Here is a 17,119-nt window from a genome sequence, read left to right on the forward strand (position 1 = left end):
ACAACTGTTGTAGGAATTCTGACATTTTGGGAGGTCTCTGCTGTCCCCCTCTTCAATTTTCTTTTGAAGAAAAGATTTTTTTCTTTTATTTTAATCTGAAACCTTCTGATTGTTTCCATATATAGAAATTCACAGACTATTTGACCTCTTTCCCTTCTCTTTGTAGTGCCTAGGTTTCACATCATTTATTCTATTCAATAATTGATATTCATTAGAAAGAGAATCTTATGTGATTTAAATTTTATTCCTTTGTCAGTCCATGTATTCTAATTTGGGGTCAGAAATGAGAGTCCCTCCTGTGACTCTCTGTGGAGGAGTTGTCTCTGTCCCCTTAACTCCACGGTCCAGGAGGAAACCTGCTGGCCCAATGACTAAAGCCACATTTCCAGGGGAGTTGAGCTTGGAGATAGACCAGGAAATGAGAACTCTCTGTTATAGTTCTTATCTGTCAGGAATGTATATATTTTACGTTTCTTTGTAGAGCACTATAATCTGAAATTTAGGTTTGAGCAGAGAGAAAAGCGACTACTCAGGCCTCAGTGCTGGACAAATGAGTCTTTGTCAGGATCCAGCCCAGCCTATTGGTGTTCTGCATTGGGATTTGGATCAAAGCCATAGGCAACACAAACATAGCTTAGCATTCTATTTGCTAATTAATCATTGCCACTGATCCTCAGAGACTTAGGAGGAAGTAGTGATCAAGGGTAGGGTTTTAATAGTCCTGGCTCCTTGACTAAGCGCTCTCAAAACACCATCTGGTACCTTCCAATCTCACCATTTAGCAACTCTACCAATAGATCCCATGATATCAACAGTTAGGGCAGAAAGAGAATTCAATCAACTAGGATGCATGGTTAAGAATTGAAGTGAAGGAACTTCATTTAGATCCACTGGCCAAAAGATCACAGAGAGCAGCAATTTGGTGAAGGCAGAAGAAACTAAACCAGTCTACTCACTGTCCCTTTGATTCTCCACCTGCATTCCCTAATGGAGGTCGCATAGGAGTGGATAAGCAACTGACAGGCACCAGGGAGGTCTCTGATGAATTTTCACATCACAGACCTTTGCTCTTCCCCCTGCTGCTGGAACGTGGAACACCCACCACCACTGTCCAGATCTTACGCATTCCTCAAGATCCAGTTCAAGTCCAAAGTCTTCCCTATGGTGCCAGACCATAGTGATCCTTCCAGAATCATTTGGATCAAAATGAGATAGCTTCTTCTGTTTATTAAGTTTTTATTTTTATTCTATGTGATTTGTCTTCTCAGCTAAGTTATAAATATCTTAGGAGTTGTTACCATATTTTATATTTCTCTGTTCTCTGCAGAGCCTAGCGCAGTGACTTGTATGCAGCATGTGCTCATTTGCCATTAATGGATTTTTGAATGAAGAGTCTAAAAGGCCCAGGAATGGGAAAACCTGCTCTGATTTTTGATAAAAAAGGAAAACTAACTCCTTGAATCTTCATCTGCAAGGCTATTCCTGAATCGCAATGGGAATTCCTTTGACACCTTCTTGGCATACAATCATTCCAACCTCTTTATTTCAAACTGCAGTTAAATTAGTTAGAAGATAACCTAATTTTGGAAAGAATGTGCATACTGTAGTCCATCAGTTCTAAAATGCACATTTTTTTTCATTTTTAACATTGATGGCTCTTATAATTATCACTATTTTGTTCTTCCTTATGTTATATAAAATAATGGTGCTTCTTATAATGGATGATGACGTAAAGCTAATGGAACACAGTGTGTCTGCATGCCCACCTAGTAATTCATCTACAATTCCATGCAATGGCCTTTACTTGACGAATGAATGCGGAAGGAGTTCATAGCTTACATCAAAATTTGACTGTCCCCTACCCTGTTCCTTCCCCCTGCTTCCACTGTCATGCATGTTTTTAGGCATCTTCTTAGAGCTTTTAGGGCGTCTGTGGACTCAGAGTTGGGGGAAGAGAAGGTCGCATAAGTAGAAAGTATAGTAAGTAAAGTGCATCCAGAGAAAGACACCCAGACACAGCCAGAGCCAGGCACATCTAGTTTGCCTGTCATCTCTACTTCCATTTTGTCTTCTTTTTATTATTTCTTTATGTTTATGCAGCTTGAAATTTCATCAGTCTGTGATTTATTGGGGTGTTGGGAGTAGAAATAATTATCTACTTTAAAAACACAAATATCTTAGTTAATGACTTAACGCTAGTGTGTCTTAGTTATCTAGCTTCTTCTTACTAGTCAACTGAGATCAACAACACCAAGGTGGAGGAGCGTGGAAGAGAGGAATGGATGGCAGGAAGAACTCGTCGAGGGCGGGGCGGTTGGACAGTTTATTCTGCATAGTCTTCAAAACATGAGTTTCAATATGGACTACTTCTATCTCAATGAAAGCCTGGGTGGGCTGAAAAGAGGGATCCAGGGAGGATAGGTGAAGTTGGAGGTTCACGACCTGACCTTGTACTAGGAATCAGAGAAAAGGCAGTGCTGTCTCTTGCTTCTTTCTATAGCACTTGTGTGCTGAATAGGGGCGCTGTATTTGGCTGTCCAGCATCCATCCTCCTTTCCTCTTTCTTTTTGATTCAGATGTTGGCCTTTTCCTCTTTCAGTGCAGGAGTGTCAGGGAGGGCTTACACTACTCCCACCCCGTGATTGGCTGAATTCAATGAACATATCCCATCCCAGAGAAAGCATCTGGGGCAATGAGATGTGTGTTTCTGAGAAAGCATCATCTCTCTTCTTCTAAGAAAGCTAGTAGGAGAAACACTTTTACTTGCTTTGGACAGGGTGGTGTAAGGCTGTGGTGTCCTGTTCTCTTTCAGAGTTATATAGATTTTTGTAGGTTGACCTGGAAACCTAACCAACATATATATCATTTTTATAATAGAAAATTTTCATCTTTGGAAACACCGTTGACTTTAAGCAAACTTTTGGAAACCAACCTGTTCATCAACCCAAGAGTAATAGTGGCAATTTTTGAATAATAAGAGTCATCGATATGTACCAAAGAAGTGAAGAATCTCTTCTATAATATTTCAAAAATTTTAGAGTGACATTGTGTCCTGAAGTGATATATTAGATTAGAAGGGAATATGACACCCTGATATAAAAATGCAAGAAACTGAAGTAATTTATGAAGAGCTGGCAGCTAGCTTCATGTTAACTCTCACTGTGTGGGCATTAAATTACTTTGGATGCCACAGTAAGACGCTTCAGTACATTGTGTTATGAAAGTACCAGGTTCAAGGTCCAGTGATCAAAGCTGGGATGCTCTTAAAAAGGAGGGTCTGCCCAGCATATTGGAGAACAGGTTATTTCAGCCCAATCTGGCCCAAGGAGGGGCCCAGGACATCTGCAGATTGAGATCCGTTTGGTTCCAGGATGGTCAAGAAGGGTTTGCTTTATCCATGGATAATCTTCACACTCACATAATAAATAAATAAAATAATGACAACAGGCAATGATTTTAGAGGACTTTTCAGTCCGTAAAATGCTTTTGCACATATGTATCTCAGTTGTGCTCAGGAGAGGTAGCATGTCTGTCCTAGAGAGTCGCCAGCAGGTCAGGCAGTGCTCAGGGTCTCATAGCAGGGCTGGGACTCGAACAGCTTTTCTGACTCCCAAACATAAAACTTGAGTTTATTAACTAATCCAGATGTTTCCACTACGTCTTGCCTCAAGCTTTACTGAGAAAATTGAGACCACCAGGTGTGAGTTCCCTTGCTTTCCCTCATCTACATCTTAATGTATCTTTGCAATCATCTATACTTTCTCCATTTTCTCTTGTCTTAAATAAAAGGAAAAGACGACCCCTCCCATATCCACAGCAAATTCACTGGCCTGTGTTCATGCCTCCTTTATTCTTCCCTAGGTCATCTCTGGTTTCTTTGTCTCCTGCCTCCTTCCCCTTTGCCTCCAAATGTGTTGAATTCTTCCATGTACAAAAAACAAAGCTTTTATCTGTGGTCCTATTCTTATTCTTTTCCTTCCTTTCCTTTCATCCCTTACCCTTGAGAAAAAGCAATTCTACATTCAGGCTCACCAAGCATCCCTCTCCCTTCTGCCCACATCCAGCATCTCACCACTCACCGTTAGTTCCACTTTCATCATGGCTCTAGATTTGTTTCTTCTTCTCCATGCCCAAGGAAATCATCCTAATTCAAGCCCTCATTACTCTTCTTAGGACTAAATTGTGACCCTCCAAATTCACACGTTGAAGTCCTAACTTCTAGTACCATAGAACGTGACTGTATTCGAGATGGGGCCTTTAGGGGACAATTAAGTAAAATGAGGTCGTTAGGGTGGGCTCTGATCCTATAGACTGGTGTCCTTATAAGAAGAGGAGCTAAAGATACACACACGCACAGGAAAGACCATATAAAGATGGACCGAGAAGACAACCATCTACAAGCCAAGGAGGGAGGCCTCAGAGGAAACCAACCCTGCTGACACCTTGGTCTCAGATTTCCAGCTTCCATAAGTGCAAAAATAAATGCGTGTCATTTAAACCCTCCCAGTCTGTAATACTTTTTTATGGCAGCCCTAGCAGACTTATACAACCCCAAAACTCTAATTAGCTTATAACCACTTTCCATTGCTTCCCTTCCACTGTCAATGTCCTTCTGCAGGACCAAGGATAAGAATAATTTTCTTAAATCACCACTTTGACTACAGCACTCCCCTTCTCAAGAAATTCCAATGGCTTCTTTCCACCTCTAGTAAGTTTGAAAAGCTTTCATCCTAGCGTTTAAGGCTCCCACAATTTTATTACCGTCTCCCTGTCCAGCTGCATCTTCCTTAACTTCTGACTTGAATTTCTGCTTATTTCATACTCAACTATTTGCCATACCCACCATGATTTTCCTTTGGACATCCCTTCCCTGCCACACCTTAGCATCTCCATTGACGGAATCCCCATCCACATTTCAAGGCCAAGGCCAAATGGCACCTCCAAAAAGTCTTGCCTTAACTTCTTTTTTCTTCTAAATTCTGGAGGAAAATACCATGTATTTTACTCATGGGACATATAACCCACAACGCTTAATTTATAGTAATGTGTGCCCTGGATATAACTCAACTCCTCAACTAGACTCTAGTTTCTTGGAGGACAAGGATCATTGTTTGTTTGTTTATTTTGTATTCTCTATACTTCTTGCCAGAATGTTTTATACATAGCAAGGGATCAGTAACCATTGGTAATAAATTAATAAATCAAAGTACAAGTTGAAGTGAGCACCTATTGCTTCCTCACTCCTGGGTAATAAAAATAACATTTTAAGGGGCGTAGAAATGTAGAATCTAGCTCAATGCTCTACAACGGACCTTATTTATTTTTACATACCTATTGTCTTTGTTTTTATTTATCCATCTTCCGTATCTTTCCTGTGGATTGTTTCGGTTTTTATGTGGTTATGAAGAAGCGCTGGTATAGAATATTGCTCAACTTCACTTGGGTTCCCACTTAATCACTTTTGTAATATACTCATTGCATTATTTGAAGTAGCTCCTGTATAACTTCCATGCTCGAGCGTATTCATTTAATGAAGATTGAAAATGGATAACCAACCACTTTTGCTATCATGTATATGTTATCAAGGAAAGTATGCTATTGCTTTGTAACTGTCGATTCAAAGAGAATTTCCTTTTGTTTACTGTGCTGATGAATAACCCCTGCTCCCCACCCGACTGCTCTTCAGAACAGCTCTGGCGCTGGCGGTGCTCGCTGGCTAGACAAATATATCACTGCGATTGGAAAACTATCACGAGAGGGACAGTTCCAGGCTGAAAATGAGGCAATTAGCTCTCAGCATGAAAAGGTGTGTCAGATGTTCCTGAAACTGAGTGACAGAGAATGCTGTCTTAAGCCAGGCATGATCCCAAGGGCTGATGGCCACGCAGGCTGCCTCCCCGCATGTTTCTGTTGAGGAGGATGACTTCTGAACTGAATTCCGTGCTCACCCCGGGCCACTGTGCTGGTGGGTAGTTGTGCAGAAGTATATATATATGGGTTCAAGTATTCATTCTCACCATTCCCTTTATTAGTAGGAGGAATTCTGCTGCACAAATCATGTTGACTCTTCAGAAAAATCACCAGAGGAGACATTTTGTGTGTGGGTCAACAGCAGTCCCTTCCTTGAGAGAGCAGCTTTTCCACAGCTCTTGTTTCTGGTGGGTCTACCAATCATGGTTCCTGATAACCCGCCTGGAGAATCATAGCCCTGTCCTCAACGACTGGTCACAGTGGTGAGTGTGTCACATGCACTGGGCCAGTGAGAGGCTTTTTCTGGGAATCATATATCCTGAAGCAGGATGAGAGTCTCCTTTCTTTGCGGTTGCCACATTGACAGGACGTAAGCCTGGGTTTAGCAGCGCCCCATGCCAAGCGGATGCAATCTGTTTGGATTAGAAGGGAAAGAAGAAGCCAATTTACCAAGATAAACAAAGACAAGTTGGAGAGAGAGAGAGAGAAAGAGAGAGAGAGGACATTATTTGCATCACTGTACCCAGCCTTCCTTATGGCCGTTTCTCCTACTGTCTTCACAATTCCATGAGTGCACAATCCTCTTCTATTCATGTGTGCTTTAAGCTGAAGAGCCAGCCCCTGGAGAAGAGGGGCTGGTGGTGGGTGTGGAAACGCGGAACACTGCCTTGCAGGACGCCTGCCTCAGGGCCCTCCCTGTGCAGTTGTGCTTGGATATACCAGCGAAGATTGGCAGGGGGTCGGAAGTGGCCACCAGGTGTCCTAGCTCAGCCTCATGCGGGCTGGGCTGCCAGGTAGGATAGCCACAGAGGTTGTATGTGGCTCTCCAACACACAGTTTCCGTTCCAAGACTCTTTCAGTCTAGTCAAGGAGATAAGACAAGACACTCAGAGAAACAGAGAACAATCGGGAGCGCCCTGCCTCCGTCCACCAACATTCACAGCCTGCTCGTTGGTGCTATGGGGCTGTGGAGAGGAGCAGACAGGCGGGGCTAGTAGGGTCTCTCAGGGTTCTTGGTGGCTGTGGTCCTTGATCAGGGCCTTGGAAGGACAGCTGGCGTCTGTAGTCAAATAGAATCCCAAGTTTTTAAATGATGGGAAAAAATTATTCTCTTCACCCTTTAGACTTTTAGAATAGCTGGAAGTATTTGCTTCCTACTTTTCTCAACGGTTTTAGGTTTTTCCTTTTGTTTTATTCTTTAATTGTCCCAAGGATTATCAGGGCCACACCAGAAGTGCAGGGCAGACTCTGCACTCGTTCTGGTCTTGGCCAAACTGGGACACCCGGCTCTCACGGCTGTAGGGAAAAGAGTGTCTCTTTGCAATGAGGTCAAATGCGGGCAGGTGGCCACTTGCTCTACCTCCCTCACAGCACTGCCGTGACCAATCACTAAGATCACCTGTGGGGCAACACGTAAGAAAAGCAAATAGCATAAAGCAAATACTATTATCAATCAAAGCCTCTGAGCTCTGATACCAAACATATTACCATTCATCAAATGAATGGACCATAGCCTTGCAGATTTGGTCTGCATGGTTCAGTGTGGTCCTTGCTCAGAAATGCCAAGAGCAGATGAACTTGGTGGCCTCCATCCAGACTGTTGTTCTGAATGATGATGCTAACCAATCCTTTTACTTTTCAGTATTTATTTATTTATTTATTGAGGAAGATTAGCCCTGACCTAACATCTGCTGCCAATCCTCCTCTTTTTGCTGAGGAAGACTGGCCCTGAGCTAACATCTGTACCCATCTTCCTCTACTTTATATGTGGGACACCTACCACAGCATGGCGTGCCAAGCAATATGTAGGTCCAGACCAGGATCCGAACATGCGAACCCTGGGCCACAGAAGCAGAACGTGCGTACTCTAACTACTGCACCACTGGCCCAGCCCTAACTTTTCAGTATTTAAAAGGAAAGAACTTATTCAAGAAATTGCAATAATAAAGCATTTGTTTAACTCTCTTCAATTTATAAAATTACTTTATATTTATAAATTCATATTTAAGATAGATTCCAAATTTTAAAAATGGATAAAGAGGGATAAATAAAGGAAAAAGAAAAAGTATATTTGTGACAAGTACTGTTCAAAACAATTTAAAGTTTCAGGGATTAAATTCTCTTCCTACAGATCAAGAGCCCTGAGAAGACACAATTGATGTGGACTTCTCAGTTCATCCCATGTGAGTACTAACACCTTGAGTGAGATAGTGAACAGCTTCTAAAGAGATGAATCTTCATTCCAGGGATGAATATTAAATTTCACATTCCATAAAGGACTTGAGCCAGATCTGCTGCATGAAAAGTGACTCTTGGTTAATGTCGTCCGAAGGAAGGAGGGCACCTTCTCCTTGCTTCTGATTTGGATTGCCTGGCTCATACCAGCGAAAAAAAAAGGCAGTCATTTCCCCTCGTGGTCACCTCAGCTGTCCCCTTGATATCAAAGATACTACAAGCATATTTTTATTCTGGACCAGGACCAAGAGGTTTCTCAATCTATCAAGATTTGTCCGAACCTACATTTGGTCACCAAGAAATGTAGAGAATATAATCTCTTGAGCTTCTTGAAACTTGTCTGGCTGGTAAAGGTGGGGAAGTAAGACTAACTCATCAGAGGAGTGACTTTATGATGGTGTGTGCCTTTTAGACTGTACTCCTCCCCCGCCTCTGAATCAGTATGGTTTGCTCAGGAGACCTTGCTGTTAGAGAGTTAAGAGCTGATGTTGCTTCAAGTCGGGAACCTACAGACAATTGTCGCAGGTCTCGTGGATGATCCTCTGTAGGCCAGAGGTGAACGAGATACCGGGGCTGAAGCTGCTGAATAAATAACTCACGTCTGGCAGGACCACATCCATGACTTCCAGAGGGAGAAACAAAATGGCACCCTTCCACGTGCCAAATAGCGAGTGAATTCATCTTGTTGATGAAATTTAAAATGTGTGCAGGACACTCCTGGCAAGGGAGAAGGAGAAATGCAATTTCCAAGTTTCTGGCCTGTGAAACATGAGAAAAAACACAGAAGGAGATGTATTGCCAACAGATACCACCCAGCCCGAACTCCATCTTCAGTATTTCTAGTTTGGTATGTTTCCTGCACCAGTCCCCGCCCCCCTTCCTAACTTTCAGCCACTGTACAGTTCTGACTGGTGCTTGCCCATTGATGCTTATTGTCCCAGATAAATTTCTTCCCTAAAAGCAAAGCAATGACCAAGTGGTCTTCAAAATAATTCTCCATTCACTTCCGTTTTCTCTCCTTTGGACCCAAACCTCCCTAATCCCTTCCACTTCTACTTTTCTTAAATAAAAAACAATTGCATAAGTAAGCATCTTAACACAGATTGGGAATGCTAATATGTGCAAAATGTATTAGATCTGACAGCAGAGACGTTACCATCATAAATGAAAGATGTTGAAAGTGTGGTAGCTATGGCTTGTTTAAAAGAGCATTAATTCAACTCAATATGACCATTTACATTTAACAAAAGACTCACAATGACCTTTTGACATACTTTTCCTCCTCTTGGATCTGGTTGGTGTGAAGAGTAAAACCATGCTAAGAAAACATAAGGATGTAGTGGTGGGAGGGTGAAAACATAAAATAGGGTAATTCTGTTCAAATCTTCAAGCTAAAGAGAGGAAATCAGTTATGCCACTTTTAGTGAAATTTTATGTCAGATCAGAGCAATAAAGGGAAATGAGTCACTGACCACATTCCCTTCCCCAAGCTAGGAGCCACAGGACAGAGGATCAATACTTCAGTCTCATGTTGTTTTTGTCCTGGGTTGAAGCCCAAGGGGCTGGGGAAATGACGTTCTGTGAGTGGCTGGTGACTCAGCTATTGTGTCTACACCCAGCCCTGTGAGGCCAACGCTGGGCCTGCACGCCACATCACTGCTATGCCCCCAGCCCCCGTCAGGTTCTGCCAGTGGGAGGCGCTAGAGGGAGCCAGGGAGGAGGAAGGAGGGAGGGCGGACCTGATCGTGTCAGCTCGCCACTCCTCCGGGTGTTCCCCTAGCTACAATTCTTCCTCTCCACAGCAGCGGCGGAATCCCGTTGGCAGTTTTGCTAACACTCAAAGAACCGTCCTCATCGCATAGGCTCAGAGCCCAGCACCAGCTGAGCGGAGCCTCCTCAGAGCTGAGACCAAGCACAGTCAGCCCGGAACTTCCAGGTCTGATACCCCAGCCACAGGGGCGGCAGCTGCTCCACCGCTATGCCAGGATATCTGGCTGTCTCTTTTGTCTATTTAGATATCTAGTTAACAACCCTACGCACAGTTTACGATTCTTTTTTTATTATTATTGTTGTGTGTGTGTGTGTGTGTGTGTGAGGAAGATTGTCACTGAGCTAACATCTGTGCCAATCTTCCTGTACTTTATGTAGGATGCTGCCACAGCATGGCTTGACCAGCTGTGCTAGCTCCACACCTGGGATCCAACCTGTGAACCCCAGCGTGCAAACTTAACCACTGTGCCACTGGGCCAGCCCCTATAATTCTTTATGTTAAATTCTCTCTCTTAAAATAACTAGTGTGGTTTCTGTCTCCTGACTGGACCCTGACTGATAGCCTGAGCAACCACCACTTTGGGAATATAGAAGGCCTTGTATTTGCTGAATGAATGAGTGAACGAATGAACAAATGGCCTCAGAGCTCTTTGGAGGCTGACCAAAGGCTCTACTCATTGCATGCTCAGAGGAAATGAACAAAAGTCCCCCTGGGAGGCTGTAGGGTGCCCCCGGGAATCCCCTCCCCTTGTCACCCCGACTCCCACTCAGCTTTCTGGACAAGCCCTTTTCCAGAACCCTCTTCTGGGCTCCCTCACCTCCAACAGGGACAGTCAGGGACAGTCTCTGGACTGTGGTAAACTTGCCCCTGGTCAACAGGGTTTCTGCAATAGGTGACTTGGAACTATCTGGAGTGACACCCAGTTCTGCATGTAAACACCGCGTTTCTGTTGTCTGCCAGGCCTGCACTTTCAACTAACTATCTGCCAAACTCTGGCGAATCTCAGACCTCATCCCTGCCCCAGGAAAGAACATAGCTGGGGGAGAAGTTGGGTTGACTATTACCCATGTGAAGTAACACAGTAGGAAGCAAATGAACCTGATTAAAGAAAATGGAGTACATTTCTGGCTTGGCAGAGACAAAAATATATAAATAAATTTTTAAATGCACCTGAAATTTTCCCTTGTTACAACCTTACTTAGGAGCTGAAATCCTAAAACGAGAGTGCCACCTGCTGTCCATTGTCAAACCTAAACATCACAAGTATTTCAAAGCTGATGCCCAGAGCGTCAATTGTGGACAAAACATGCCAGTTAACGAGGCACGAAGGTGCATATGCCTAAGTCATTTAGTTTCCACAGGGTGTGTGGCCCTGCCCAGAGCAGGGGAACTTACACACATCCAGTTACTCCAGGGGAGGCATGCTCTCAAGCATCTGGCTCTTTGAAAAGGTACCTCATCCAAAGATAGGGAGTATGCCACACTTTCTGGCAAAACTCTCGGCAGATGAAACTGAAACTGGACAGTTAATGTATGGAAATAAATCATTATGGCTGTGGATGAGAGAGAATAAGATTACAGGAACCTGTTCCATAGAATGAGTGAAGCGTGGGATGTTAGCACTAGAACGGGTCTTAAAATATTTTTTACAAGAGCAGTAGCAAACTGTAAAAGTAGGTGAAGTGGGTGACAGCTTATAAATGCCATTTTGGGGTATTGGAGAGGATGGTGCCTATGAGAGAGCGTTGAAAATACAGAGTGGAGATGATGAGGACGATAAATGTTATTTGTTAACCCCCTCCCAGGATGAGGAAGAAAGACCACCTTTCCCTATCTGTTTCTGAAAACCCTTAACAAGAAATGTGACAAATTTACAGGCAAAATTAAAGGTGAAGATTAAAATGCAAATATCACAGAAAAGAAGAAAATAGACTCATATGTGTTACTGCAAAGAGCAAAGGGTTTTACATTTTCTTTCCTGAAACAATGTTGGAGTGGTGCATATGCGTGAGGGGTGTGTCTAGCCTGAGTGAGTGAGAAATAAAATAAACCAAAAAGGATTGCAATGGTGATCAAGTCAAGGGGGCAGAAGGCAATTCAAGGATGGATGCATCGGACCAAGCACAGCTCGTCACACTGTGATCAGGACAGGAGAACTCGTGCAAGTGGACAGCGGGCATGCCTCCTCGTTATGCTGCCAGCTTAGCCCTGCCCATAGCCTGGGAAGTGTGAGGGGGGCCCATGATGGCCACAGTCCTGCTTACAAAGCCAACAATGTACGTAACCTCTGGGATAATTTGATGCTATGGTCTCCAATGTAACAGGGTTTTTTCTGTTTTCTCTTTTCATTTTTATTTTGTGTGGAACTCATTTCACATCCTTGAGGTAGGTGTGTGGTTTATCTATAGTTTCCCCATTACTGTCCACAGGTGTACATGCCGTCTCTCTGCTACCTGCACATAATCCATCACGACTCTCTGTTCACTGGCACGTGAACAGAATCAAGTGATATTCACAGCGAGACACCATGAGACCCTAAGGTGCTTCTAAATCGTCAGTGATCAGATTATGTTCAGTGAAATATTGGTGTCAAGTATGTTTCCCTGTGATCCAATTTCCTAGAATCGAACACCAACATTGCTAAATGTGACATTTGGTGACTCACTGTAATCCAGGATATCAATTGAATGGAATTGCTCTTCCAAGTGTGCTTACGCATCATTTGCAGTAGAAGCAAATGAAGTTAAATTTGTTTCCATGCCTATATAACATTTTCGTTTCAATGATAATTGAAGGCTTTCAGGGCAATAGAAATTTACCTGAAGGTAAATCTCAAAAAATTATTAAAGCATACCAAAGCACGTCAGTCATAACGGGTATTTTCATGATATTGATAACATTGACTTAGCAAAACTAATTGGAGAGCCTACAGTGCTTCAGACTTTGTGCTCAGCACCATGGGGGAGAAAGACTGAGTAAGATGTGATCCTGCCTTCTCTGAATAGTTTGTCCAAATCGCCTCCTTCTGCAACCCCTCCACCATCTATAGGCTTAACCTGGATTTATTTTTCTCCATAGCAGTTAACACTATCTGAAATAACATATGATGGTTGTGTAGCAAAATAATGTAACGAACACCCATGAACACATCAACAGCTCACATTTCTTTCCTTGTTGGTTTTCGATCTCTCCCAGGAGTGAGGTCCATGAGGAGAGAGACTTCATCTGATCCTCCACTGAATCCCCAGGGACGAGAAGTACAAAGTAAGTGTTCAATAATTGTTTGTTGATCCAGGAATCATGGTTAGACAAATCTATGTCAATATATGTTTTGGGGTTTTCTATACTGGCTTATTTTTTCCATGGTAAGTAAACTCAGCTGTTCCTGGCTTAGCAAAATGATTATTGAAATTGAGTAGGTGCTTTAATTGCCCTGCATGGCACATTTATAAAAATGAGACATTTTCTAATTCATATATATCTTCCTAACTCATTCATTTTTCTACCAAATTATGTCTCTCACATTATGAAACACATCCCTTGGACTTTTGCTTTCTGGTCATCGTAGCCTTTTCACATTAAGATATATAAACTCCAGAAATATCATTAATTTGAAACAGATCAGATCCTGGACATTTATGTTAACTGATCTGCTGTGCAACCATTTGTTGAGTGAATACTGTATGCCACAGGAGTGCCAGCACTTTGCATATGGTCCATTTTAGCTAAATTTATTCTAAAAATAAATGTTATCCTCATCTTGCAGGTAAGAAAACTGAGCCTCACGCCAGTTTAGTAATAAACCTAAAGTTTGACATCAAATGAATGTTAGATCCTGGGTCAAACTCTTCTGACTCTCATATCCAGGCTTTTCCATGACCATTCACATGTATACTTTATATTGTATAAGATGGTATACAATAAAAAGTGCTAAAATCTTTTCTCATGTAAAAGTGGAGCACAAACAATATTGTTTGTATAGATCAGTAACGCCAGTTTGCCAGTAAATATGACATTTTCTCCCACTGATTATTAACTTGTGACTGGGGCCGCCTCAGGTGGGTGATTCAGGCAAGGCAGGGGAGAGTAGGGTGCCACAAGCCCTGGGGTGCAATGAGCTTGGGGTGCAATGAGCTTGGGGTGCAATGAGCTTGGGGTGCAGCCAGCTCAAGTGTGCTATGAGCTACGGGGTGCTACGATTTCAAGGGTGCTATGAGATCAGGGGTGCAATGAGCTCAGAGGTACTAAGAGTTCAGGGGGCATTGAGCTCAGGGTGCTATGAGTTCAGGACGCTTTGGGTGTAGCAGTCGGCGAGCTGAGGGGCGCTAGGTTTCACAGCAGGCCTGCATTATGGCTTTCATGAGCCCTAGGCATTTTTGTCTTTGTCTGCCTCTTCCTCCATAAAAATTATTAAAAATTATATTGTTTGACTGTGCTAGTATAAAGACAAATATAACACACACTGGATTCATTATTACACGTTTGTTATTATTATATTCAGTTTTCTTCTGATTTTAAAAGAAATTAGAGTTTAAACACATTCATGGGCCCTACCAACTATTGTGGGCCTGGGCCTGCTGGAGAGTGGGTAAATTGGCCCTGAGGAAGGGGGTTAGGCAGTGCTCCCCACATTTTATTTTTTCTAATGTGTATTTTTTCTACTTCTCTAATTCCCATCATGAGAAAGTTATTTGTTTAGATCATATGCCTATTAAGGCATAAATGTTATTGGAAGAATAGATGTTAGGTTAGCACCCTATGTACAATTTAAATAGGCAAGAGCAGAGATGAGATGCCTGGGCCACAGGTGGGCTTGGCAGAGGGCCTGCAACCACGCTCTTTGGGAAGACGCCACCCAGTCAGCTTCCTACAGAGGGACCAAGGGCTTGCCCGGCAAGATCTTGGATATCTGTCTACACATCTTGTCCCGCTTCTCCTCTTGTGTTTTTATAAAAACCAACAAATTTTGGCCCATTTCTTCTCACTCTTTTTGCTAACATCCACCCACATGCATGCACACACAGGTATTAAAGTTTGAATCATTCTGTATATATAGATTAAATTCTGCATATTTTCCCTTGTCCTTAAAACTTTACTGTTTTTATGGCTCTTCACTAAGACTTGTGTTTTAAGTGTTTTGTTAATCCATTGGGTTTTCCAAAGACTTGGAAGGCATAGTCTATTTTAAATCTAACAAGAGTTTCTTTTAAGCTATAAAAATATTACATCATACGTTTCCCTAACTACCAAAATTAAGCCATGACATGATAGCTTTTGTGTACATGACATAAGATGAGGTATTTTGCGTTGTTTTAATTCAACATTACCTCCTATATCCCAGACTTTATTAATAAAATCTGGGATTTTAGACCAATTTTCTCTTATTACTATTTTTCTACCAAATAAAATTCTATACTAAATCTGAAATTTTTCAGGAGACTTTCAAGCTAAATTTATAACAAACTTATAGGTTTTATGCTATATTCATAGATTTATGCTAAATCTACAATTAGCAGCTTTCGTTGTTCACCGTTGGTCCTTTTATATCACAATTATCCATTCACCAATAGCAGATAGTTTCTTGTTTGGCTAGAGGACATCTAAAGCAATTTTTACCAGAATAGTACGTTAATGCCTATTTCTTGAACCTTAAATATTTGGGAATATCTTTCTGTTGCCTTCATATGGAAAATAACTCAACGGGGCATATATTTAGGGGTTGCAATTGCTTTGCCTCAAAAGGCAAATGTTCCATCATCAGATCTTAGTATTCAATGATTCTCTAGTTTCTGAACTTCTCTAGATAACCTATTTTTTCTGCGTGAGTTCTTGTTGGATTTTTTTCCTGATCCCAGCAATTCAAAAATATTGTAAAGACATCTCATGTCACCGATGCCTCAACTTGGCAACCTCTTTCTCAATTGCACACTCAGGTCTTTTTTCAGCCCAGGCTCAGGAAAGTTCTCCTCCTCTCCCACAATGATGTCTTTGATTATTACTGCATCTGCTCCACTTGTCGTCTCTTTCCTGGGGAACAGCCCTCACTTCTCTCACACGCTTGCTTGTTATCCCCTCCCCACCAACAGCGCCGTGAGTAGATGTCAGTATCCCTGTTTTGCAGATGAAAGATTCGTCCAAATCCACACACGCAGTACATACTGGGACTGAGCTTCAAGTGCGCATGACCCAAAGGTCAAGTTCTTTGACCCCTACACTGTACTCTCGTCTTGTACTGTCAACACCACCCGCGTCCTGGTCTTTGCCTGTGATTCTCTTTCCTCTCCATTCTGGGAGGGCCGCTCGGTTAGTCTTGTCCGTTGAGCAGTTTCCAAGGTGTCATTCTGCTCTTCACTGGATCCAGGGAGATTAATTCAGCTTTGAATTTCTAGTTCCCTGTAATGCTTACTTCTTTTATTATCTCACTTCTCTTCACATTCTGTCTCGGTTGCCTGTCAGTCCATTCTCCTTTAGACATTTTGTTCCTGTTTCAAAAAGACAACACAATTTTTCATCCTATGAAAGATGATCATTTTTCTCTAAAATGGTCTAGGAGTGTTTGGAGAAAAATATCACTTCCAGTGAAATTTTAGCATGAAGTTCACTTCCTTTGGTCTGTAAGGTTTTTTCAAAGGCTCTCTGGTTTCCTGTTTGCTTGTCCAAGAACACAGAGCAGCACAAGAGGAGGAGATGAGCAGCTGTGAGCTCCTGTCCCCATTCTGTTCCACTCCTAGAAAGAGCAGGGGACATCCCATCCCTCTCACTTACCTGTGTCTCTGGGGCTTGCATCCAGCATGTCTTTCCTACCCGCCCTGTCTGACCTTCTGGCTCTTTGTAATATTCGAGCACCTGAAGAGGAGCAGCCGCCACAGGGCTCTTCTGGACTCTGTCCTCTTTAATTGTGATTTGAGGGCACTACTCCCTCCAGAAGGCAGTGTTCTTCCTTAGAGATCGCAGAATTATCTAACTGGGTCAGACAAAAGTACTTTTATGGAGAGGAGGAAGACAGAATTTGACTGTGTCAAATAGTTGCATCTGGAGAGTCGAGGCCTGTTTGTTACAGACGGGGCCGATTTTGGGGGAAGGATGAAAGGGACCCCAACCTCCTCCAGCCAGCAGGAGCACTCCATTGCTGGGGGCCCAGCT

The 17,119-nt window shown here is 42.6% G+C and overlaps 1 protein-coding gene across 2 annotated transcripts in view; it reads right to left on the bottom strand.

The window, feature by feature from the left end:
• Window positions 1–85: 85 nt before the first annotated feature.
• The window catches only part of LRRC30 (leucine rich repeat containing 30), a 47,250-nt gene continuing 30,216 nt past the window's right edge, over window positions 86–17,119 (bottom strand). Inside the window, exons 2-3 of one of the 2 annotated variants that reach the window (XR_011504570.1) lie at window positions 8,805–8,964; window positions 94–6,383 (exon numbers count right to left, since the gene is read on the bottom strand). The gene's annotated coding sequence lies outside the window, so the exon portion shown is untranslated. Of the gene's footprint in view, window positions 8,965–17,119 lie in introns of both variants that reach the window. The other variant, XR_011504568.1, reaches the window with a different exon arrangement.

The sequence above is a fragment of the Equus asinus genome, chromosome 7, assembly GCF_041296235.1.
Source record: "Equus asinus isolate D_3611 breed Donkey chromosome 7, EquAss-T2T_v2, whole genome shotgun sequence".
In the NCBI taxonomy this organism is placed as follows: Eukaryota; Metazoa; Chordata; class Mammalia; order Perissodactyla; family Equidae; genus Equus; species Equus asinus.